Source organism: Homalodisca vitripennis, chromosome 3 (genome assembly GCF_021130785.1).
Source record: "Homalodisca vitripennis isolate AUS2020 chromosome 3, UT_GWSS_2.1, whole genome shotgun sequence".
Taxonomy (NCBI): Eukaryota; Metazoa; Arthropoda; class Insecta; order Hemiptera; family Cicadellidae; genus Homalodisca; species Homalodisca vitripennis.
This window is the reverse complement of record NC_060209.1, coordinates 130,063,502-130,091,095: the sequence shown is the minus strand read 5'-3', so window position 1 is coordinate 130,091,095 and position 27,594 is coordinate 130,063,502. Positions and strand designations below refer to the sequence as shown.

Genomic DNA, 27,594 nt, shown 5'->3' with positions numbered 1-27,594 from the left:
AACGAGAGATAAAAGGATTCGACCCATGCGTTATTCTCTTTACCTAACCCAATGTTATTGTTCCCAGCTACACCAATCCTGGCATTTCAACAGAACCCGACCTTAGCAATAGTATATAAAATAATCAGAGTAAAAAGTCACAGACATTTTGTCAAATAACACTCATTCGCTATCACTAGAGGTGCTATATTTATACTTTAAAAAGTATGAGCTTAATTTCTGTAAAAGCAACATCGTGTTCGATGGTATTGAATGTCACTCCAATGGATTTGGCTGAGTGTGCGCAATTTTACATTGATCTTATGGATCATATTGACAACGAGAAGATCACAGAATATTTTTTTTATTATTATATTTTAAGCCTTAGCTCTTAGTTATGCTGGCTTGTTTTTGGTCACTGTGGTTTTTATTCCTATCATGATTGGACCACCCCGGGATTTGAACCCGTGATCTCTCAGTTAGTAAGCCGTGACTGTATCCACTAGTCTACGGAGGAGGATTAACACAGAATAAATAAATTAGTAAAAGAATTGAATTCAATCATATGACATTTTAACATGTATTTATAAACACACCTAGCCTAATGAAATGTATACTTGAAACTTTTCATGTGACCTCAGTGAAGCCTGATAATGAGACGGTGTTTAAGTTACTAAATAATTAAAAACAATAACTACCAACTATTTATAAAAAGGTTTACTTCATCTTTAATACATATTTCTTCATGCAAATTGTTTCTTGCTGCATATTTATGGATTCTAAATTACTTTAAAACTTTATATAAACAACACATAAAACGTTATTAGCTGTAAACTTTGTAGTTCTTTGCTCACGCCGCACCGCGCCGCTATACTTGCCTTTCATAGCGTGAAGTGAATCTAAAGTTGTACAGCGAATCGGATTGCGGTCACCGCAGATAGACAGATAACGGCCGTGTAACAGATTTGAAATCACAATAGGACCTGTTTTTAATGTGTCACGACACTTTGTGTGAAACAGTAGCTGTAGCTTTATCCGTGCGGTTGGCTTTGCAACAGAGTAACTATTTGACATGGTGCTACTCGTATCAATAGAGTCTTATAATCTTCTTTTTGTTTCAGGTACAGAAGAAACTTGAAGCTCTGGAAGTTGTGAGTCCACATATTTCTTAAAAGTAAGGTGTTAAGTTACTTATACAATTACCGTACACTTCTGGGCTGCTTTACCACAATATGAATCGACATGAGACGTTTGACTCCACATACTGTACTCGACGATATGTGACTCCACGTACAGATCCTCAGAGTTAATTGCAGAGGTCTATACGTTAAATTTTCCCTGTATTGTTCCTTTTCTCTTTACCCAGGAGATTCGTATATCTAGGTATTCTGCTTTATATTGTGTCTAATAACTCCAGATACAATTAATTAGATTAGTGTATACAATGAGTTATAGTTTTCTTTATTATTATTTTAATTACTCTTCATTTAAGAGAGCGCAGGAACTTTGGGTTTACATTTTTGTTTACATATTAAAATTTTTATTTTTGAATTTCAAATTTAATTATGTTACTATGTAGCTGCTATCACAAACAATAAAATGCACTGACTAATGAACTCAGTCCTGAGCACAGATTTCTAATATATCCAGGAATGGTTTAAATAATTAATATATTTATTGAAGCAACAATGCAGATATATTTGTAAATACATTATGATGTTTTAGGGTGAGTGGAACCATTGTAATATATCAGTATTTCGTAAAGTGTTTCTTTTTTCAAAATTATTATCAGAATGTTTGTTGTACTATAAAATTATCAGATATGCTGTTTTAAACAATACGTCACTAGATTTATATTGCTAGAGTAAAACATTATAAGTAGAATATTTCTTTTCATTTCTCTACGTATCTTTTTCACGCCTTACATAAAGTTTCAGTCAAATTTATTTAGAATAAGGTTCTAAGCAACTAAAACGTTAAATAGAACGTTACGCTTCTATAGAAACTGTTACAACTGTTTGTTTTTTCTGGTTTGTGGTAGGTTAGTTATAGCACTTGCAACGATAACAGTGAACAATACTTTGTATCCTCAATAGTAAGTATATACGAAAATATAATAATCTTCTTTAACGGAATAACCCCGGTCATCAAGGTGTTAAACCTATATCATTCAATGGCACCCTAAATGCCTTTCTTTTGAAGCTTTTATCTGACATATTATTACTGCAGACACAATAAATTTAAAATATTTGTATCAAAACCACGAAGAAATATGACAGCACTCACAGAGAAATAACCATCTAATCAAACGCTGAGATGAGAAATAAATAATCAACGATACTGCGCGGCTATGTACCCGGCATCCTGGCACTGGGTTCACAGATCATTGCTAACATTTCATCACCAACGCAAAAATAGCAGTACTGTTTTATTGAGTTACTTCATGTCTTTTCACAAATGCGAGTCTAATCCCAGAACCTTGATTCTGACTCGAGTTACTTTTACAACTATTAATGCATAACGTATTGAGAGTAGTTATTACCTTACCTAGAGGAGGATATTGCAATCTGAAAGAAATGGACAAGGTTATGCTTTCACCACTCTCCAAAGGTACATGCTGTTCGTATCCTCTAGGTTCATTTAGGTTTCCATCCACGAGCTAGATGCAGCACAACCTCACCCACCCCCAAAATATGTTTTGTAAGACCAAAACTCGATTGTAAGATAATAATAACCTTTACTACGTAGTAATGCAGAATAACTACGTAGCACAAGAATACGTAGAAAAATTTGAGAGGGTGAAAAGTCACCAGTGTCGCAATAATACTATTATTTGATGTAACGCAGTTGGCAGAACTGTGGGTAGTAACGAAAGCACTCAAGGGTCTGGACTGGTCCTGTTAAAGGCGTCGTTACAACTACATCGTTATATTTACTGGAGATAGGTTGTTGTTAACTGCACAACGCCACGCGTTGTTTATAATTGGTACCCTTAGTGAGATTCTCAGAAAATATTATATTAGTTTCGGAGTGAACGTCATAAACACACGTCGTAGCCTGATTAGAAGAGCTCAATTAACGCTATTCTGTAGTAGTGTTCTTGTAACAAACTAGAACATCACAAGGTTCATGTTCTGCCACTGGCGTAGAAACAGGTAATTATATACAGGTTCATTATTGTTTTCGAACTTTATTAATAAAACGTGTAATAAACTAGTTAGAGTACGAGACATCGATGCAAGCCTGTGTTGGCAATTGTGGCAAAAAACTGTTCTTTAATGCATTTAGGCCTAAGATGTGTGTAACATTCGCATAACAGTGTAGAACATTAGTTTCTTGCAAGAACACCAGTCTTAAAACTAATAATGAAGATACCTGTATAATATTAATAAATAATAAAGGCAAACGGCAAGCTGTAAATTATGTATCTTGTACTACAGTGAAAAAGTTAAATTTGTAGTTTTAAATCTAAATGTATAAATATAAAATTATTCTAATTTTGTTTTATATTGAGCACATTTCACCACGTGTTCCGTAACAGCTTCACCAGTTTCATGTCAAACCTCAAGTTTATAACTCAATTAGTTCTCAAGATTCTCTGCAGACAAGTAGGCTTCGCTCTTGCTCAGCCAAATCTCATGAACAAACATGGACCATCATCGAACTCTAATTATCTATCTAGAAATAAAAGACCACTCAAATTTCAAGCCTGTACTTCAATTCATTTTCGAGATATCCTGCGAAAAATTAGTCTTGACTAATCCTCAGTCAAATAACAGGAAGATGCACAATCATCAAACTCGATGTTGCGTATATAAATGAAGCTTTATGCAAAGTCTTTGACATAAACTGACATACAAAATATAAATTGTAACTAACGCTCACCCAATAAAACGAAAATGTATATTCAAACCCCAATAAAGCTGCTATTACGTTTAACGGAATGTAATTGTAATATAACATCGACTATTACTCTCATTTGAACTGTACATTGAACATAACGTCAGATGTACAATGGGCTCATAACAATCCGCACAGTTGATGTCCTCACTCGCATAACATTGCATTAACGTCCTCTGTCGCTGTTATGGGCACAAAAACACAATCCCGGCTGTTTTAATTGTCACCAGTTAAGCTGGAGATAAAGCCATTAATGTGAGTCCCTGGGGAGGCTTTTGTGCGTGTACCACTCAAATATGAGAAAGGTTAACGTTGCGTTGTAAAGTGGTCTTCTTTGTTACCTAAATTTAGTGGATTTTGATCCGATTTTAATTGTTTTGTACTTTTACCATATCGTTAGTTATTATGTATTTTTACAGGAAGAAGTTAAATAAAAATGTAATCAATGATCAGTCTTAATAATTAAGTTTATACTTATAATTTCCATACTTTGAAAAATGATTAGCGTTACAAATTATAAATCTTGTAAGTAGTTAACCAAGTAAAATAATAGTTTTAACTTTTGTTTAAGACACAAAAGTGATAGCTTCGGATAGTCTTATTTGTGGAGCCAAGTGTTATTTTCGTAATTAAAAAATACATGAAAAGTATTTTGGTAGAGCATCTAAATAATATTGGATTGCATTTTTATACTATTCAAAACATGCATTTAATTATTTATTTATTTATTGATACAACTTTCTTAATTTGTTAGTGTTAGATGTACAGTGTGCCCATAGATTATAGAATATATATATATATATATATATATATATATATATATATATATATATATATATATATAAAATAATGGCATAGAGTAAAATGTTAGTTGTTAGTAACCATAGAAAAGGTAATTCCAGAATTTTTGGCCCATATTGATTCTGAAGTCTGGGATTTAGGTTTAGGTGTTCTAAATACGAATGTACGTTAGTTGTGACATATCATTTTAAATTGTCGCTTTATCCTGAGTTCAATAGTACAAATCATTGTTCAATATCTGAATTCCGTTAAAAGTTAAAAGCGTTACTTTATGATTCTTACTATAAAGAATCTGGAGTAATAACTCAACTAAATAATTATATATATATATATATGTATATACACATATATATACATATATATATATATATATATATATATATATATATATATATATATACATATATAAAATTTAAAATTGCATCTTTCTTAACATTTTTACATATTGAGATATAAACAAGGGTTTGCCACTCTGAATAGTAAGAAGTAGTGCGTATTAGCCGGTATGAAATAATTAATACGTCATTCATTCAGCCTTATTCATAGTTAAGATATGAAACCTAAATCCAGAACAATGGATTCAAGATTGATACCAACATTTAAAACTAACCAACCTAAAATGGACACATATGTTTAGTATCTGGTAATTCGAGGTCATTACTAAGATTGTTCATATATTCCACACTTTAAGGTGCACTGTACCAGTAGTGATATTGAATAAATTATGATTTCTTAATGTTACCTGGAATTAATTTATGATTTTAATTGATGATTTTAAAAATGATTTTGAGCTCCATTTAAAAATTGTATGCGACATAAACCTATTTTAAGACAGCATTTGGCTTCCTGTATATTTAAAGGATTTATTCTGAATGTTAATCATTCCTGTGGAAGCAATAATAGTTCATGAATTATCATTAAGAGATATCACACATCGATTAAATAAATAAAAATTTATAAAACAAACAACCAAATTGTATATTTATCGAATTTACTGGCAGATTTGTTCCAGAAGCAACATTTTACAAAAGGGATTTAGTAGGTAATTGGTAGCTGCTACATTAAATTATGAGAAAATTGTCAAACTTACGCATTATTGCAAACAAAAAGTTAAAAAAATAATAAATTTCAATGAAATAACCCTATAGTATATTACTGTACTCTCTAAATGATGTGTCACGTAAGAAAGTAACATAATACTAGATGTAATCTTTCTACAAGTCGCTATCCAAATAAACAAATTAATAATAAGCGATAAAAACAAACATCTAACACAAATAATTTATTATTACAGATACGTTGATGATATAATATGTCTATTCAAAGGAAATGAAAGACAAATAGACATGTTCAAAAACTACTTAAACCAAATCCATCATAATCTAAATTTTACCAGTGAAATTGAAGAAAATAATGCAATAAACTACCTTGATTTGACTATAACCAAGATCAACAAAAAACACAATTTCAAAAATTTACAGAAAACCGACATACACAGATTTAGTTATTCCTTCCTCATCGAATCACCCATATCACCAAAAAATGGCTGCATTCAAATCAATGATCGACAGATTACACAAAATTCCAATGACAAATGAAGATTTTTATAAAGAATTAAACATTATTAAATACATAGCCCAAAATAATGGATATAAACCAAGCAAGATTGATATATTATTGAAGAATTACAAAAAGAAAGAAAATAAGAAGAAAGAAATATCAAATACATTCAATCAGACTACCTTGGTAAACATTGTCACAAAATTAACAAATCATTTTATAAACAAGGATATCAATTGGCATTCAAAACATCGAACAACCTTGGACTTTTAATCAAAAACAAAAGCAATTCAACAAACCAAAATCAAAATTCAACAATAGTGGAGTATACAAATTAAATTGCAACGATTGTCAATCCCACTATATTGGACAAACCGGCCGATCATTCAAAAATTAGATTTAATGAACACATAAAAGCATTGAAAACATCATCAAATTCAAAATATGCAGACCATTTAAACAACACCGGCCATACATACACTAACATCGAAAAGAATCTTGAAATTTTACACACAAGCAAAAAAAGTCGCTTATTATCTACTTTAGAACATTTTGAAATTTACAAAAGTGCCAAAATTAATCATAATATATTATTAAATGACAAAGATTTTCTAACAAAAAATTTATTATTCGATAGACTTTTAAACAATACACAATGAATGATCTCACATGAAATTAAATACAACAAATTTAGCCACCAAGGTAGTAAAAAACACATGACAAATTGATTTTAATTATTTATTTTAACTTAACCTTATTTTGTACCTGAAGATGGAATCAATGATTCCGAAATGTACATCGTACGAAAAATAAAAGTTTAAAAGTGTCAAAAGTTTATTAATATTATGTTATTACACTTGTTTAGTCTATTTTTTTCAGTTTTCAACTGTTCCTAACTATAATAATAAAGTTATAAAATCCTCACTATTAATAATAGCATCATAGTTCATGATTAGCACAAAGGACGCCCTTGCAGGAACACTAAGGATACCGACCAGCTGCACAGTACAGTAATACTTCCTGATTACCAGCTGAGCTTTTCAAGCTTACCGTCTCATCGTGAGCCAGACTTACAAAGGACGCTTTACTGCACGAACACTAACGGTTCTAGCCAGCTGCACAGTACAGTAATACTTCCTTATCACCAGCTGAGCTTTTCAAACCTTCCGTCTAATCATGAGCTGGTCTTACAAAGAACTATCTACTTGATGAACACTAAGAATGCTAGCCAATTACACAGTACAGTAATACTTCCTAATCACCAGCTGAGCTTTTCAAGGCTGTCGTCTCATCATAAGCTAGACTTACAAAGGACGCCCCACTGGACGAACAGTAAGGATTCCGGCCAGCTGCACAGTACCGTGATACTTCCTAATCACCAGCAGCGCTTATCAAGCATTCCGTCTCATCATGAGCTAGTCTTTCAAAGAATGTCCTACTGAGTGAACACTAAGGAAGCTGGTCATCTGCACAGTACAGTAATACTTCCTGCTCACCAAAAGAACTTTTCAAGGCTACTATCTCATCATGAGCTAGTGTTATCAAGGACGCCCTACTGCACGAACACTAAGGATTCCGGCCAGTTGCTTAGTACAGTAAGACCTCCTGATCACCAGTTCAGCATGTCAAGGCTATCCCTCTTGAAAAACTAGAATTATGATAGATTTTTTTTAAATCTGGCCACTTCTGCCTACTTTATCAAACTTTATATAGATACAGATTTGTCTTGTACAAACTGCATGGCAAACGTGAGCAGCCTTCTACACTTACATGGATGTCTCATGTTTTGAGAATAAACAGCAGTAGAAAAAGAAGTATACTACTATACTACAAACAAAACTACATTGTAATATTTACGCGTTTCTACAATACAGTGCCTTGCAATGTCTCTAGAGTCAAAAATTACAAAGTAATTATGTAAAAGAGGTTACCTGATAGGCCGGTTTATTAAGAAAGATATTTTCGTTCTAATTAATAATAAAACTATTCTAATCAAAGGCATTACCTCAGGAGTGATATACTTCCTTCATTTAGAAAGTACATTGTCTTGGACAAAATATTAAATCACACTTAAGAAAAAGTCTACGTGTTATCTATTTTAAACGTAAGTTAAAGGTACATTTGACTATAAAACGTTTATGAGTTTGGAATTATGTTATAATTAGATAACAAATAATTATAAGAAAATTAATTAGATATAAATCTATCACTAAGATGTATTATATCCTTTTTAATGTATTTTTCATGTGATATTATTATTCTTTTCATGGCTTTAATTCACCACTCCCATTATAGATTTATTGTTTGATAAGACTTGTACCCAATTTGATCTATGAGCGTTACGTCATTGATAGTTTGTCATCTCCCTAAGACATTAGCTCAGTGCCTTTGGGAGACAACCCTAATCGATTTGCACCAGCGTTGCTATGACGATAACCGTGCTGACAATGACACAGTCTTAAATATACCTTGTCACAAGCGCGATCGAGGTTACATCAACTTCAGTTTGTAACTCTAGATGTTGTCAACCATAACGCTAATAGTACTGTTTGGACGACAAAATGGGTCTAGAGAGTTAGTAGCGAGCGTTAATACGCTAATTCAACGATATTTAAATAGGTATTCGATGAATAATAAGTTTATCGTTCAGACTGTGGTGATTCGCTGTGTTTTATTTTACATTTTGTGGATGTTATTTTCAGGCCATGTCCAGGGATGTTGCGTTGATGTTGAATACCAGTGACTCAATTGTTTGGCTTTCACTAACGATATTCTGTTCTTGTCAATTCTACGTGGTATTTAGAAACTCTAAACCAGGTGGAGCAAGTGGTGTAAACTTACAATTATAAGCTTGTGTTTAAACCACCCAAGTGTAGTGTTTAGTCTTTTTTACCGGCAGAGGTAAGAAGACCAAGATTGCTGTAGCCCCTATCTTCACCTTAGAATACATACAGTGATGTGGAGTTAACTCTTCGTAGACTTCAAGTTCCTGTCAGGATAGGAGAAGACATCGTTCATAAGTGGACCAAAACATTATTTTACACCATGATAGTATAAAGAAAACTTTAAAACCCCGACATAGTCTTTATCTTGTGATTGATAAGGTAAATATAGAAACTGTTGATCACACTGTCCATGATGATGTTCCGCAGTGGCAACTACCTAGAGAGATGTCCCCGCAGGTCTTTTAAATTCTACAAATTGCCGTCGTAGTTCAGATTAGCTTTTAAATAGTATCAACTTTTTACTAAGTATCTAAAAGAGGATACCAGAGTGTTTAACTTTAATAGGTTGATAGGTACACTCAGGGAGTCAACAAATGTTTCTCAGTTTCTCAGCTGATCTTGACTTCCCTGGAAATTCCTTGTTGAGATTATTTAAAATACTTCTCCTTCAACGTCATTCCTCATTATACTGACAGGGACTTCAAGATAATGAGAATATTAGGTTAACATGCATCAGAATCTGTAAAGCAATTAGAACAGTACAGATTTCCACTTAATTGATGGACGCCGCTTTAAACCGCATATCTCTGTTTATGATAGAATTATCCAATCTGACAGCAGTTGATGTTGCTTCGTTTCATGTAGGTGTGATCTGTAGTACAAGAGTTGGTGTTCGACTCTGAGGAGAGGCATCATAAAACTCGATGTAGTCTGAAGAAAAGATGAAAGCCTTTGTGTTACTGATACCCACGAAGTGAATAGACTTCCTGAGTAAGTATTGTACCAGCAATTGGAGGTAGCTCTGCCTCAATAGTACAGTGTTCACAGCAACATCATCGTCTGTGTCGTCTGAAAGTGTTCCTCTGTGTAGGCAGGAAGGTGTGATTTTTAGAGAAAAGCAAGTTATTTTACCGCAAATATGCTTCTATTGGAATCGAAAAACTTATTTTAGTTTTACAATTTCAAAAATAATATTAATGCTACAGAAATTACTACGGGTGAACTCTAAATTTCCTTTCATAAATATGAATTTTGCAGAAAAAACTGCTATTAAATTATTTAAACCAAATTGAGATTATACATCAAATGTTGTACGTTTGTATTTTTAAACCAATAGAAATTTGTAAAGATAAACAGAACAATACATTTGGTTTGTTTTTTGCTGCTCCACTGTGGCTCAGTTTAAAATTAATTGCCCACAGAAACGTTTATTGTAAATCACTCAGGTTCTGCTGATGGTCTGCTGTCTTGGCTGATTGTAGGATGTATCGCTAGCAGTTCCGAAGTAGCTATTAGGATTATGTGGAACAAGGTGGCCAGCACAGCTACAGGAAGTGGGCTAGTAAGCCTCGCTACACATCCCTTATGTAAGAGTCCTGACAACTGAAAAGGATCAGATCAGTATTTAAACTCTTTACTAGATAGTATAGAGTGAATGAGTCACACTAATGATAGTTGACGGAGTCAGGATGGTGTATCTAACTGGATTAATAATAATTAAAGGGTTTACCAGTTATTGTGCTAGCTATTTTCACTCTTCACTTGGCAGTATACAGTGAGTATGTCACCGTAATGATATTAGATACAGAAAAAATGATGTATCAAATTAATACATGCTACGTAAAATATTAAGTATCAGTAATATTACTACACTCCGCTCTCTGCTATTCCATCCAATCCATCGATTGTTTTTTTGTAATCGTTGCCGGATATATTTAAAAAAAATTTTAATTTGATCTCTACTTCACTTTATTTTGTAGACAAACACAGAAACTATTTTACCAATCAATCTAGGGCATAAGTTACTTAAATGAAGAAACTATGCCTTCAATGTTTCTCACTCTCCCATTGTTGAACAGTCGCTGTACAAACGATTAACTCACAGAACTCACATGAGGCACGACTTGGCCGTAGGTAGAGAACGTGAGATGAAAGACGTTATTAGGTTTTTTGAGACGGCGGCGGGCGGGCGGTGCGGCGCGCAGGCGAGTGGACCGGGTTAATGGTGCCCATAACGCTATCAGAGGGACGGTCATTACTGTACTGATACCCTTTGTTTTCCACAAGTGAAATGTTCTCGCTCTGATACCGTGCTGCAGAGGAAGGTTTATAATCGACCTTTACAAAAACTGCTAATGAACCTTTCAGAAGGGATATTTTCACAAAGTGGAACGTTTCCATTGAAATAAGGAACTCATTTAAATCTCACTAGCTACTGTTGACGCTGTTGAAAATGTAAAGTAAAACACTTTCAAACGAACCTATGACTACAATCATTTCTAAGAGATGTTTTATAAGTTCCTTTAGCTCAAAATAAACAAAAGGGAAATTTATGAAGGCCCCTTTAAAACATGCTACATAATTGGCCAGTATGTAGGCATTCAAAACATTGAGCTTCTATAATTTACTAAGGCTATGTAGCCTATTAGGGCCCTGCCCGACTCAAATGCCAACATCGCTCGTCTTCGGCTTAGGGATATTTCTTTTAATTTGAAGCATTGCTATTCACTTACACTATATACAAAATAGTATTTTAAGTTTCGTAGTTTCAATAGCATGTGTTTTTACCGAGGTCATCATTTTTTCACCAGGAGTATCAATATTAGCCAGAACTTAAATGTTTCTGTAAAATTTTATATTTTTTATTACGTCTAAAAATCTCCCAGTAAGTCAGATTCGATATCTCGCTTATTTTAAGAAATGGTTGGAGTACGCCACCACACTTGAGCTGGTTCCGTAGCTTCCTCAGCGAGCGGGAGCAGCGGGTGCGAGTTGGCCAGTCAGTCAGCGCTCCGCTACCTGTCATATCAGGTGTGCCACAAGGCAGTGTCATATCTGCCATTTTGTTCCTAATTTTTATTAATGATTTATTAGAGCTCAAATTCAACGGAAGGGCTAGCGCGTTTGCTGACGATATTGCAATCTTTTATTCTAAAAAAAATTCAAAATTTTTGTGGGACGAAATTAATGAGGATCTTTTAATTTTAAGACGATGGTGTAAAGTAAATAGAATGTTTGTTAACGTTGATAAAACTAAATACGTAAATTTCGATTTTAATGAGTTCAACTTTAATCATGATTTCAAATTTCACGAATTAAGCTGTACAGGGAGCATAGATAATCTATGTGATTGTAAGTGTATAAAGAAGGAAACTCAATTTAAATACCTTGGAGTAATTTTTGATTCGAAATTAACTTGGGAAAAACATATTACTCTATTGCAAAACAAACTTAAATCGACTACTAGAAAATTTTATTTTTTGCGAAACTTCTGTGATGAAAGCTTATTAAAAACTCTTTATTTTGCTCTGGTAAATTCTAGACTTCAATATGGAATCGTTTGCTGGGGAGGGGCTTTTAAATATTTAATAGAGAGGCTAAGAGTAATACAGAATCATTTTATGAGAATTATAACATACAAACGAATACGGGATAGCTCCTTTCCCATTTTTTGTCAATTAAAGATATTGCCACTACAGCATTTATTTATTTTTAAGGTTCTGAGACTATTTTACATTAAAAGTGGTAACTTGGGAACAACGGTCCTTAATTATGCCACCAGAAGCATAGACCGTCGTATGTTCAGAACACCAAAAGTTAATAAATCCATTTTCAAAAGATCATTTCTTTATAAGGGTCCGAGCTTTTTCAACAAATTGCCTTTCGAAGTCAAATTATCTGTAAATAGTAGAAATTTTTGTAACAAGCTTAGAACTTTATTATTTTTAAATGAAAACTGTAACTCATTTTACGAATAGTATACTACATAATTAGGTATAGGCTATATTTATATAAATTTCCAATAATGTAGGTAATGTTTTATTTCACTATTCATATGTATATAGCTTCTGTAGTCTTTGGTATATATAAGTATAATAATTTTTTATTAACCATTTGCTCTTGTAAATAATATTAAGCATAGCAGTTGTGTGCAGTGAAAAGTTTCTGTTGAAACCATATCCAAGTGATAAGTGTTTAGACGCCACGGAGAGCAGCCAGGCTGATAACAACTTGTACTGTCTTTCTGGACTCAGATAACAATCATGTTTTGTATTGTTGTCCACTGACCACATTACTTGTAGAAGTGGTCAGTTAATTCCAAGTCAGTCTTATGTTTTGTACAATGTACTATTATGATGGAATAAATTCATTTATCATTTATCACTTACGCTACACGCGTAACAGGTTTCGCTTAGGTTGCATGAAAAATCTAAAGTCAATAACTAAATAGGTTACATGTGTTAACATTTCATATAATTGTAATTAGTTTGTTTAGAAATGTAATTTACTCGCTGCAAATTAAAAAAAAAATTGCTAACGCGCATCCAACTCCCTAGAGTGGCAAGCACCATTATCAATCTCGATGTTGCGAAATTTCAAGTCCATATGTCAATTAGTTATCAAGATATCGTGTATATAGGCAGACAGAGATGAATTTTCCAGCCCCCGAGAGTGATAGTATGGCTAAGAAATATACTGCTTCAATAATAGTTTTGTCCAAGAGGCCTAAGGTTAACATGTAGCTTGTCTCCAAGTCTATTCTCATATTGATCCTCTAATTTTCAATGACCTTCACTTATACTTAAACTTTTTTATAAAATTTTTACACTTAAAAATAAAAAATACAGTAAAATATGTAACGGTATGAAGGTATTTTTTTATAATATGAAGACATATGGTAATATAAAATCCAATTATTTAAAGAGGTTTATGTAAACCAGATCAAACAATATTTGTGTATTCAGAAACATTAAATGTTCGTCAAGAAATTCATAATTAAAAAAAAAATAGATTGTATGTTATGTACATGTCTTTGTTTCAGTTCTACTGCTAAAGAGAATAAAAGGTCGTTGTGCATTCATAAATCCCAAAAATCTAAAAGACTAATGGCTGCGCAGTTGAGTGGCGAAGTTTGAAAAGTTGCCCTTTATTTATGAAACGTTCCCGGTTGACGAAGACTCATTATTTACCCATCAACTCGCGCAGTTCTGTGACAGCTTACACACGTTTGGGTTAACCCTAACAAATGAAACAAAAACACAAGCAGTTAAGAACTTGACTCGAAACTTTCCCAATTACAGTAAACAGTTCTGCGGGGCTTCGGGGGAATTAATTTATCACGTGAGCCAACCGAAATTCTAAAGTTTCAGCCCAAACGTGACAGCACTGCGTGAGTTTCAGAAAGAATCTATTAATTAATAATTACTTCATTCGTAAGGTTTGCGTGTGCGTCAGACGACTCTAGGCACCATTATTTGATAATGACATTCTATACGTGTTCATATGACTTTAGACATTCGATTAATTTACTTTATTTATACAAGCAAAGTAAAGACTTTGCTCGTTTGTATTTATAAGTTATACAGGCATCATAAATTTGTATTCCTTTAAATCACATGATTTGTATCGTAATTTAATAAGGATACCATAATATTTATGTACTAAACAAAACCGATTTAGTCGTTTTGAATTTGTTATGACTGAATTACTTTATAGTTTTTAGGCTAATGCAATTTAGAAATGTAGAATTAATTGTCCACGTATAAATATACTAATGAAATGAAATATGCCTTTATTTAAGAGGCGGAGTTAGGGCTATTTAGCCCTCTCTACCACTCAACCTCAAAAAAACGTATAATGACATATTATACTAAATATTAGGTAAATATAGGCCCCTCATTCTCCATTTTGTACAGTATGACACAAATAAAGTCATTTGTCATTTTTTTGTCTACTACCCGAAAGTGATTCAGGTGTAATTTTACATCAATAAATACTTTATAAACATGTGTACTACAGTACAAGGTTTTAGAATATTTAAAATTGCTTAAACAGTTAAAACGTTTACTTATGAACACATTTTAGAAGACATATGTTGGTATTGCTGAACTGCTACAGTACATTGTATCAAAATATTTACAGGTAAATACTATGTTCTTATTATTACTCTTAATGCGTTTTCTCTATCCTAATATCTATACGAAGACTGATCTCTATGCAGATTTTTGCTCATACTCATCTTAACTTTCGATGTTTTGAGATGAGTTCACACGACAAGTATATAAATTGATCATTTAAAGGATTAAGAAGACAGATTCACACTGACGTAATTAATACGAAATAAAATGTCTATGTTATGAATTGTTTCCAGTCTGGAGGAAATATTCTTTGACCACTATTTCATGGCATAGACCTGGTTATTTCCAGAGAAGAATTAATTCAATGTTTGTGTAATTTTGTTAACTCTAGCATTTCCAGTAGGTTTACATTTATAATCTAAAATGAGTACAAATCTAAGAGGATTTACAAGAAGCCTTCTCTAAATAATGACATCATATCGCGGTATTCCATATATAGGTAAAGGGTATGACAAATCTTATCCCTAAGAGAATGAAGTTTATGGAATAAAAATAAAAACATATACTCCATCCACATTCATATTTCCTCATGCTCCAAAGAGAAAATGAAGATTGGTATTGAACAATATTGGTATATGGAACCGCATATCGCGCTGTACGTTATACCATGGGTCGTGCAGTGAAAACTCTCCCCAACCTCTCATCGATGAAACTCAGCCCACTTAGGATGGTTGCCCGAAGTACCGCAGAAGGTGTCCGCTTAATATTATTATATAACTGTCACAATCAGTGGAGTTAAACTTGATAAGGCTATTTAATCTTGCCCTGTCTTACACTCTCAGCTTTGAATACTGCAATGTTGTGAGTCTATAATATGCATACGTACGGCGAGGGTTTGACCAGACATCATTCACTATTAGGGTATCTTAGTATGAGACATACTACACTAAGCAATTTTTACGCTTACAAACAATTATTACTGTAGAACTGTTAATTACCACAATTAAAAACACTTCTAAAACAAACTTTGACTTCTTTTTAATGGCAGCAACGTTGAATAAACTCTTCTATGCAATGGTGTTCTAATCTGCTTCAACGAAATGATAACATTTAGCAGAAGAAAACTGGAAGACAATGTTACAGTGCATCCAAGTAACTCTGATTAATGTTACCCTCAGCTCCTGTTACACGAAGTTCGAAGTCCTTTTACTTTTTTAGCAGTTCTTTCGATGAGATTTTCCTTACTATAATAAGCTCTTAGCTCTGAAGGACGATGCTCACTCAGACCATATTCAGAGGGAGCCTTTCTATGTCCTCTCAAAAGACATTTTTGAAATCATGAACATTGGATCCAACCGTTTATTTATCTGAGTCAGAAGTAAGAGCTTCCGTTATTATAGGCGATACCATCAAACAAAGAACCGGAGGAAATTACTTACGACAGACATCGCTGTCTAAGGTAGTTTCTGAAAATTTTACAAGGCGAGATCTTTGATTGTATCTTCCATGTCTCCTTCTTCCTAGATGCTCCTGGTGAAGTAGGTAACAGATTTCTAATTCATGAAGTTATTGTTGCGCAAAGGTAGAAATGATAGGTCGATAACCATCGTAGTTGATCCTTTAATAATCGCTGATATTCTTATTAAAGGAAGAAATCACTAATTCTGACTAAAAATAACCAATTATCGTGAAGAATTGCGAGTCACCAACGGGCAACGTCTTTGAACTGTGTGGTCTCAACCGTGTATCGAGTGATGCTAAGCTGATTGAGTACGTCATGGCTCATAAACGTTGAAGGATTGGACATGACATCAGGAGCAATAAGCTGTAAGCATCTTGCTGTCTGGTGTAACGATAGCACTTGTCGACGATTCCAGACAGAACTTGTTTGTGATGTTACGTAAAACAAGTTAAGAGGCTGATGATGTAAAGGCCTTTTTAAAATCATCCTTTTATTGGCCAAAAGAGCGAGCGCCCTGTGCCTGATAGTAATCATGTGTGCACCGTAATTTTGATGCAAATTAGAAAGACATCCCATCTCAATTTTTGTAATAAGGTTATTTAATCAGACAGCTTGGCCTCTCTACAATCAGATGGAGCGAACAGAAGTATGGGTTATGTGGAAGATGTAATGCCTAATTTTTCAATGGTTGTCTGACATACGGGTTGCACAAATGCTACAACATAACCAAAGCAAAACCATTTGTTTTGACCATTTTAATTAATTCATCGTATAAAGAAGCAAATTTAGACGCCATAGTGAAGTGCGATTATTCAGCTTTTCATAAATTTAACAATCGATTGCAAAAAAATATTTTTGTCAATGTTGAGAAAACATATTGCCTAAACCTACTGTAAATGTTATAACAATACTTACTGCACATACAAAACTCGTAAACGATGGTTGTACAAGATGTATATACTAAAGAAAGAAGACATGTTAATTATATGCCAGTATTGATTCATCATAATCCAATTAACATTTCATAGAATTTCTGTCGACGTTGGCGTCCTATTGAATTCAATAATTAGTTTTCCTGGATCAGCTGGTTATTTTTACATCTTACAAGCAATCACGACTTTCGATGTAACATTACGATGGCATTTTTAAAGGTTAGTTGCTCAATTCCCACCGTTGTGTTTAGCGTTTCAGTCGACCGAGCAATGAGGTCTTTAAGATGAAATAATAACACGTTGGTTTTTTAACAGTTGCAATATCTTAATTATTGTTATATATAAACAAAAAAGTTTTATAGTTTATATATAAAGATTTCTATAAGAAATAACCATATTTTTACTGATTATCTTTTTTAGAAAATCTTAGATTTTAGAAATAAATCACAATAAAACAATCCATAAATACACACCATGCGTTTAAAATAAGTATCGGTAGTAACACAATCTCACGACATGTTACATTGGCTGTACACCAGAGTCATCAGACCAATGATGGTGTATGGCTCAGTGGTATGGTGGCCAAAAGTCCAACAGGTGACTGCCGCAAAAAACCTGTCAAAGGTACAGCGGTTGGCATGCTTGGGGACAATGGGCGCCATGAGAGGAACACCAACCGCTGCTATGGAAGTAGTGCTAAACCTCCCACCCCTAGACATATTCGTCATAGGATAGGCTAGGATGGCTGCCAACAGACTGAAGTGCAATGGGAACTGGCATCATCACCATGCTAGTAAGCACTCCAAGATCGTTGACATTCTCAAACTGGATATTCTAGAAATTATGTCTGACAGAATGGCAAAGGTTACGAACTGGGAAAAACCATTTCAAGTCAACATTGTTGAAATGAAGGAATGGTCAAAAGGTGAGCCTGACTACATGAAGAAGGCTCTAACCTGGTACACGGACGGGTCAAAGACTCTGAAGGGTACTGGGGCAGGGGTCTGGGGAGCCAGACCTAGGGTTAACTTAAGCTTTAGCCTAGGTAAACTGGCAACTGTCTTTCAGGCTGAAGTTACAGCCCTTGCAGAATGTGCAAGAGTTAATGTGGAAAGGGGCTACAAAGGCAAAACCATCTACATTAACTCGGACAGCAGGGCTGCTCTGCAGGCCTTGGCCAACCATGACTGTAATTCGAAGACAGTCTGGGAATGCCATAAGGTCATGAAATTGCTGGCGAAAACCAATAAAGTTATTCTAACTTGGGTGCCTGAACATAGAGGAATCACAGGTAATGAAGGGGCAGACAGTTGCGCTAACTTGGGAGCCAACTGTCCTCTTACCGGTGCTGAACCAACGTGTGGGGTCTCATATAACTTAGCACGTAGATCAGTTACCAAGTGGATGGTTAACAAACACCTACAACATTGGAGAAATACTGAGGGGAATGTACAAGCAAAGCGGATGCTCAAGGGACCATCAAGGAACATTGCAGCAGATGCCCTTAGAATGAGTAGAACGGAGATCCGAAAGGTGACTGGTTTTATTACAGGTCATTGGATATTCCGAAGTCACCTGAACAGAATAGGTATTCCAGTTCAGGAAACACTGTGCAGGAAATGTGGCGAGGCTGACGAAACAGCCAAGCACGTCATATTTGAATGTCCGGCATTACAGATCAAACGCTCAAAATCCCTAGGTGTTCTTATGCATACGGAAGAGGGTTTGGAACAGGAAAGCATTGTTCAGAAGATCTCATGGTTTTGTAAAGGCCTGGGATTTGATACAGCTTAAACCTGGGAGAGGGTGCACAATAAGCCGGATGGCTGAGAGGCAACTACCAGGCCTAAGAAACCTGGCCCTCTGTTAAAAAAAAAAAATAAATAAATAAACACACAATCTCTCAAAGTTTTCCTATTATCCCTTCAAATATAGTATGTAAAATATATTTTCACAAGTTTAACATTGCTATTATACTGTCATACGTAAAAAAGATCGATATTAACAGCATTAAAACAGCATTGTCTCTTCAAGTCGTTTATTGCATTAAAAATTATAACTTAATCACATTATTCATAAAAGGAAAATATAATCATTAAGTCTTTCAAGTGTATTTTTGTAATGTTAATTTTATGAAATTTTGTAAAAATTGCAATAAGAATGACAACTAAGCCAACACATTAATTGATAGAGACACATATGTATGAGCATACCACTATATCATATATTAGTAACATTTTAAAATCAAGTTACAGTAAAATCCACTCCCCAATGTGTCGCTTCATTTTAATACAAGGGAGAACTAGCAAGATGTAAAGAAACAGTGAGGTCAATAGAAATTATCTATTAGATTCGCTCCCACTTTCAAGGAAATTTTTTAACATTATTTCGTGACATTATTCAACCACAATACACGCTGAAATAGCAGAAATGGGATTTAAATAGGAAAGAAAATGCCCACTATAACAACCCTATTGAAATTCACCTTACTTCTTTCCATACGCTGAATGAGTGGGCGGACCATTTGACACTTGACCTGCAGCTCTGATGAATGTCTCCATCCATCCATTGAAGTTCACGGAGCTGCACCAGTAAATCCAACTCTTTATTCTCTTCGGTTTCAGTCCCGAAAACTTACCAAGATGTTTAGTCTGGCGGATTTCTCGCCAAATACTTGTACTTTTGAGACAGGACACCCTTAATGACCTCCGCGGCATGCTAACCATTCAACCAAGTCGAATAATCATTTGTGTCAGTGGAAATAAGCACGTTCGGACCATAAATAACAACTGTTCCATTGTTCCAATAACATCACGAGCAGGGTCTAACAAAGCGTCAGCTACCTTACTTCGATCACGTGATCGGCTGCTATCTCCTGCACTTATATTCTTATAGAGAGGAAGTCTGATTCCATTTATGTTATTAGTTGTTAATATTCGTAATCTCTCTTAGTTCAAACCCTTAGAATGCCCCATCATACCACATTCCCACACGCACAGAACAACACCATGTCGTGTTATTCCAGCACGAGTAATTTGAGCCTTTTTGTCGAACCATTGTAAACCAAACTCTTTTGTACAAAATGAATACAATCATTTATACAAACTTTGCAAAATATCAAACACCAGACTAGAAAAAGAGAACCTTCCTTGACTCGAATGATTCCTATCCGTATCATATTCTACTTTCGTAGCGCACTGCAAGTAGAAGAAATCCATATACCTCTCTGAAAAGCATATTTTGTATACGTTATACTATTTCATAATTTAATATACATTTGGTTTAACAGCATTGTGCGAAAAAACTTTTATATTCATTGATTGCGGCAATATAAATTCTAACTAATATATTACATGAGAAAGTGAGTTTGTTTGTTTGTTACGATTCTACACGTAAACTATTCAACCTATCATCATGAAATTGTATATGAACATTATTAGGTCCCTGATAATCATATAGGCCTTATTATTCTTATTTCGAAAATCCCTCTGGGCTATAACCCACTGTTCTTTAAAGGTGCATTAGACCAAAAATGTTAATAATTGAATAGTCGATTAAATTTAATAAACTTCTCTGTGAAAACATTTTTTCAGGTCAGCACAAACATACGCTTTTAATTTAACTATTATTATACATTTTTTACATGTATAGTCTCGGGTAAGCATAGAGTAAGTAAGCTTGATAGTAACACCACAGAGTAAGAAAATGTCCATATAAGAAAATGTCACTACAACTCTTATTGCAATGTTGTATGTATGGTAAATATATACTGTTAATTGTACATTTAAGCAAATATTAAGTATACTATTAAGTATAGTATTAGATCAATACTATAATACGTATATCGAGGACAAAGTTACAAAATAACTTTTACTATTTAACATTGGTATAAAACCCATCTTAGTTGGATTTTTAACAGAAGTAGCCTTCTCAGACCTGTGTATGTATATAATTTTCTTGATCGGAAAAACATGGTACATGATATTAAGGCCGGAGTAAATTACAACGACATAAATATACTCTTTTTGACACATTTCCTAACTCAACATTGGTGTCCGACATGTAATTCACTCGAACCAGAACTGCTTATACCTCGAGCCGTGGTTAACTGCTAGTAACTCATAAATAGTAAAAGATAAAATAAGCATGTTTAAAAATAGTATAATTTTATTTGTTATTAAGTATGATATTATTTACTTTATACTAGGAGAGGTAGGTAGTTCATTCATCATCTTACTTGGTAAAAATGTTTATTTGCTTGATAGGATATTGTTCAGTAGCACTCGTATTTCAATACGACAACGGCTTTATGCGTATATAGCTGCGATTGTTTTTTCTCAATCAAATGGTGCACACTAATCGCCGGAAGTGAATGGTAATAATTCGATACGGAGAGTTGGCAGGACTGTTGGCTCACAGCCATGTCCGTGTGTCGGCCTTCGGCCTTGCCACTATACTAGAGAAGCTCCCGATTTAGATCCACCATCCACTTTGTGGATATCAAGGTGGTTCTGTAAACTGCTTTGAACCATGTTAGTTTTTAGATGAGTTCATATTTAAACATTTTTGTGTTTATGTTAAAATGTCACGGTTGTTATTATAAGAACAACATTAGGACAATAATTAGTATATATTGCAGAATGTTAACCATTATACGATTGTGGCTTGAATTATTTCATAATATAGACTTTCCTCCATGGTTTTCAATCTTCCTCAGATCTGAACCGTAGTTTGGCTTGAATAACGTCTGATCAAGCGATAATAAGTGTGCTGTGCAAATGAAAATCCTAAATCTCGTTTTTTGTAGTGAAAAACCTATATAAATATATAGCTAGGTGTCTTTTTGATGACTAATTCCCCGAATTTGAAATGTAATTGTGTATCATGTTATAATACAAGAGTTGAGACAGTACAAGTAATTAATTACGTATACGTATATATTTGCTGAAATGATATTTTGTTTGCGAACAATTCTACTCCAATACATCAACACTACAAATATTTGCAAATCGCTTCTTTCTCAAGTGGTTATTAACTGGTAATTTGTAAGAATGCGTAACGCGCTACAGCCGTTGCGTAAAACACTCAGGCCGACCGCAGGTTGACATTTCACGTACTGTTATGTGTACGATCTACAAAATGTCAACTCCCGGATAACCTAATCTCTTTTTGAAACTTCGGGACACTATACGTGACCTCTTTTCAGTTTGTTTATTCAATAAACGGGTTGTTAGTTTCTACACTGTGTTTTTCTTTCGTGTTTTTTTTTCTTTGTATTTTAATTCAAAATATTTGTATGTATTCGTCTATATATTATGTTAAGGATGTCGTAGACTATGGGTATCCATGTTACCAATCGAACTAGATATACGCTCCATGAATCAATTAATAGACTGAACGAAAAGTTAGTGTAGTCGTAGTATTTATTACCCATAAAATCACTATGTCATAAAGTGTTTTAACAAACAAATCTTCACGACAATCTAGTAAACTATTGCCATTCTGGTACTGTTTTCTCTTAGTTGAACGTTTTCGGTACCATACAGAAGGTGTAAGCCACAAAATATTTATGCCGACTGTTTGTTCGACCTGCCTACTTCCATAAGATACAGTCAGTCAGAATCATCTACCATCCTGAGCATCGTCAAAGATCTAACAAATTATATATTAAGTATTTTGTCACTAATAAATTTCTAAGAACAAAAATTCGTGAAAAAAACTCTGGGTATGCCTTTTGCTCCGAATGTGTTTATTAACCTTTGGTGCAGAAATAAGTCTAAAACACCAATGCCAAATATGGATAAAATGAAACCAATAATAACATATCAAGACCGTTCGCTTGGTTAATTGATTATATTCTTGGGTTAATCTCATCTAGTAATATTAATTGCAAATATATATTTCTTTTGGAGTAAAATTTTAAAGTTACTAATCCAAATCTTTAAGAGTGCTTTAATATTGAAACATACTATATACCAATTGCTGAAAATTATTTTTATTTAAGTTCTCGCCCCTTTGGGCCCGATTACGTTCCTTAATCTTGTATTTGCAAGAGATGCGTTTGCCTAATTAGGTGAAAATTGGACAAAAATACGGATTATGTAGTGTTACAGACAGCCAGACAAACGTTACCAAATTTTGCTGCAGTGTAAGTCTAGTGTTATGTGTTACTATATTTAGCCAATGTTGTATTAATTTACAATATTTTTAATCACACTGACATCATATATATTTTTATCGCGAAAAGAAGTTCAAATAATTAATACTTGAAGCTGTTAACACACACTTAAAAGTGTTTGGTTTACACACCACTTGTGCCTCTCATACGTTAGTGTCTTGTGTACATACAGTATTAGTAAACAGTTTATCAAAGGTGTATGCCAGACTTTGTTTACAAATTCACTGTGCATGCGTATATAACATTTTACAAATGTTTTTATGCCCTATTAATAACAAATAATGTGTTTTGAGTTAATATTTGCTAGTTTAAGTACCTAAAACGACAATCAATTGAATAGTTGGGGCAAAGTAAATACTAATATTATTTTTCAGTTCACATGTTTTCTATAAAAAAAAAAACAGAATAAGTTTTTTAATAAACACTACTAAAACTCAATGTCACAGTTTCAAATAAATTAACCAATAAAAAATGTTTGAGCTTACATTAATTTTTTAAATGTGTACTCAATTACCTGTTTTTTACATTTTTTTAATAAATACTTAATATAGAGATAATGTTTGTAATGTAGCCTATCCCTGCAGTGCAGTTACGCAGGTGAACCCTTCATTAAACACTGACATTACGGTTACTCCCTGTTTACCTTGCTTTATCAGTTTCAGCAAATTGGAAGAGTCATTAAAATGAAATAACAGCAAACGCTCTCAGATGGTGGCGAGGGGTAGAAAGCAAGGGGGTGATTTGTTGCGAAGTGAACGCAGTCGTTATGTTGTTAGCACTTGTTAGCCTGCAGCGTTACTCGAACATGGAACACTGTCTGAAACTTTGGAGGAACAATTGATACATGTTTATGGACATTCATTGCGGAATATATTTAAAGCCATGTGACAGCTGTCAGCTAATTGAAAATATGTTTATTAACAAATACTGCTTTAATATTATTTATTGCCACTTTCTATTTTTTTATTATTTTTTTTTTTTTTTTTTTTTAATTTGACATATAATAAATCTGAGTCTGTAATCAGAGTTTTGTGTCAGTTTTTGTTTTGAAAAACTGGTCACACATATTTAATTTGCAATTCCATCCCCTTATTTAAAACTTTCTGCAAATCTGGTGGTGAATTGAAAATTTATCATAAGTGCATCTGATTTAAGGAAACAAGGTTTGAAAGGACTCGATTAATTAAGAAGGGGGTGAACTGAAAGCCTCAATAAGTTACAACTAATTCAAGATAAAAATACCTCAAGGTAAATAAAAGAAGAATATTTAATAGTGAAAGACAAAGCAAAGATTGATTTAAGATTGATGAGAAGTTATTTGAACTTTTACTATCTAATGTAACTGAATATAACAAACAAGAGTAATCACAAAAGTGTGACTAAATGGAAAGTTACCGGGCTAAGTTGACTGAATTAAATGTTAGAAAGTTAAATTTCTATAAGAGAATTGAAAATTCTAATACGGAAGGTATTATTCATTCTTTAGAAAGTGAAGGGTTGTCTTCTAACCTACACGAAACTACCGGTTACCTAAATTAGAAAGTAACAAGTTTTATGGTTCTATTATAAACTGGATTTATTTATGGAACATTTTTGTAAGATCCTAATATAGATGACGAAATACAATTTCAATATTTAATTCAGTCAACATTACACAATACTCCGGCAAGACAAAAGATCGAGAGCTTTCCTCCTTCAGCTAAAAACTATATTAAAGCCTGGGGACAACTTAATAGACTGATGATACTGATCAAGCTTTACGTCAGGGACCTCCTAAATTTAATTCCAGTTACTATTACAAGTTACTGTAAGAAACAATCAAGTGAATCTACGAAATTTGTATGATAAACTTGAAACCCGGAAGATGATTAGAAAGATCAGAAGTTACTTCAGATAAGTATACTTGTATGTTATATCCCTTTAATCAAAATTTGTTTTTTCTGATTCTATTATGAAAGAATAGAAAGACAACGTCCTGTCCATACTGAACTTAACCAATTCGACAGTGAGGTCCAGTCACTATAAACAATGTGCTTTAAAAACAACGTTGTAGTGTCGAAGCAAATCAGAGCCCATATTATCGAAGAAGGAAAGTGCTGGACGAAATCTCTCCACAAACTATAATCAAGTGTTGTTGCAAACTTTGAAATGAAATGAATGAAAAATGTCTTTATTTATAGAGGCGAAGTTAGGACTAAAAAGTCTTCTCTTCCACTTAACCTCTAATTTTGCAGGTTAAGGTAGGGATTATTAATCAAATGTAATCATTTTTTATTGATACAGGGATAAAGGTGATACATCTCGAAGAATTTTGTAAGTTCAATGAAGTACAAAGAGAAGTGCTATTGGTGAGAAAGAACTCCGCCATGATTTATTTGGAGGATAGAAACTGAAGTTAAACACTGAATATAAAAGTAAAAAAGTCATATTAGAAAGTATGACTAATAGCTATAATGTAACTTTGATGTATTTGATGTACCTTCTGATCCTATATACCAGTAGCTAACAAAGAAATCAGAAAGCTAAATAATAATTGTCAAAAGGTCCTATTGACTGACATATTAGTAGGTAATGTCGTAGTAGAGAAATCGTTCATCGGACAAAATAAAGTACTCACCTGTGTTTTGGCTGCAGTTGAAACTGTATTAGGTTAGACCATTATGGTAGAATAAAAGGTGGTACAACTGGCTTTATAGCTTTAAACTTGTTATACTCAAAAGTTTCAGTAGCTAATGTTTGGAAGCTTGATGTCAGTTATGAGGCTTGTAAAGGAAAACTACCATGGCTGGATTATCCCCCTTTATTCCATAATTTTGTCATAGACTGGAGGTACCATACATAAAGTTGAAATTTAGTAATTTAGTGACTGCATACAATGACATATTTTCAGGATGGTTAGCAGAAGACATAATTGAAAATGTGACGAGTAAACATTGGTATCTAGGATACTACATAAGTCAGTAATTAAAAGAAATATCACTACCCATATTAAACCTATGTTTGATGCGTCAGCACAAATCTCAATGAATTATTTCCGGATTTTTTACTGAGATGTAGCTTTGACTGTATCGGGGTTATTTAAAACATTAAGAACCTTTCGTACAGATTTTATAGCGTGAAGAAGATAGTTCATAGTTTTCGTTTGCTACGGTACGATGAAAGTGGTAAAATTATCATTTTTCGTCATAAACGTGTAGTATTGTGAAGTCTCCAATATTCCATTTCTCCTCGGCGAGGTTTTGAAACATCATTTTGATAGAGTATAACAATTGTTAAACTCTCGGTTCACTTCACTATTCTAATTCTACAGTTCAGTCGCTTTATGTAGATAACTCTAGCCGGAGTGATGCTAGTGAAGAAGATTTAGAACACTTTGTGTTAGAGGCAAAATCCCCTCAAGCAGACGCTCAATTTGACCTTCGAGGGTGGGAGAACTCAGATCCTAATTTGAGTTGCTCCACTTGTACTATGTATTAGGACTCGTATGGGATAAGAAACATGATGTACTCAAAGGTAATGTTCCTGGTCGGTATTTTGATTTACTAGATCTTCAGTTGACAAGAGAAGTGTTCTTTCTGCTACTCAGACAATGATTCATATAATAAGCATATTGTGTCCTACCTACTACAGTATTACTCAAGATTCTCATTCAACAAACATGGAAAGCAAATAAAGAATGAGATTCTGAAATTTATGAAAAAGATAGTTCAAAGGTCTTTTTCTTGGATTAAAGACGCTAATATTTTAAGGAAATTTAAACATCATATATGTGTACAATACACTCTTGAGAACGCTAAACCTTCACTACATACATTTGCGACGTCAGTAAAGTGGCTTTTGCAGCTGTTTGTCCCTTATGAATTGAGCACTTTCGTAATGTAATTGTTCACTTCATTGAAGCTAAGTGCAACAGCCACAATTGTTTTATCTAGAATAAAACGATAAGAACCTTGGGGGCTTTTCGTTTGGAACAGGGTTT

General features: G+C 33.7%; 1 protein-coding gene across 1 annotated transcript in view; it reads left to right on the top strand.

The window, feature by feature from the left end:
• The window catches only part of LOC124357504 (brain tumor protein), a 279,318-nt gene that overhangs the window by 52,364 nt on the left and 199,360 nt on the right, over positions 1-27,594 (top strand). The window lies entirely within an intron of this gene.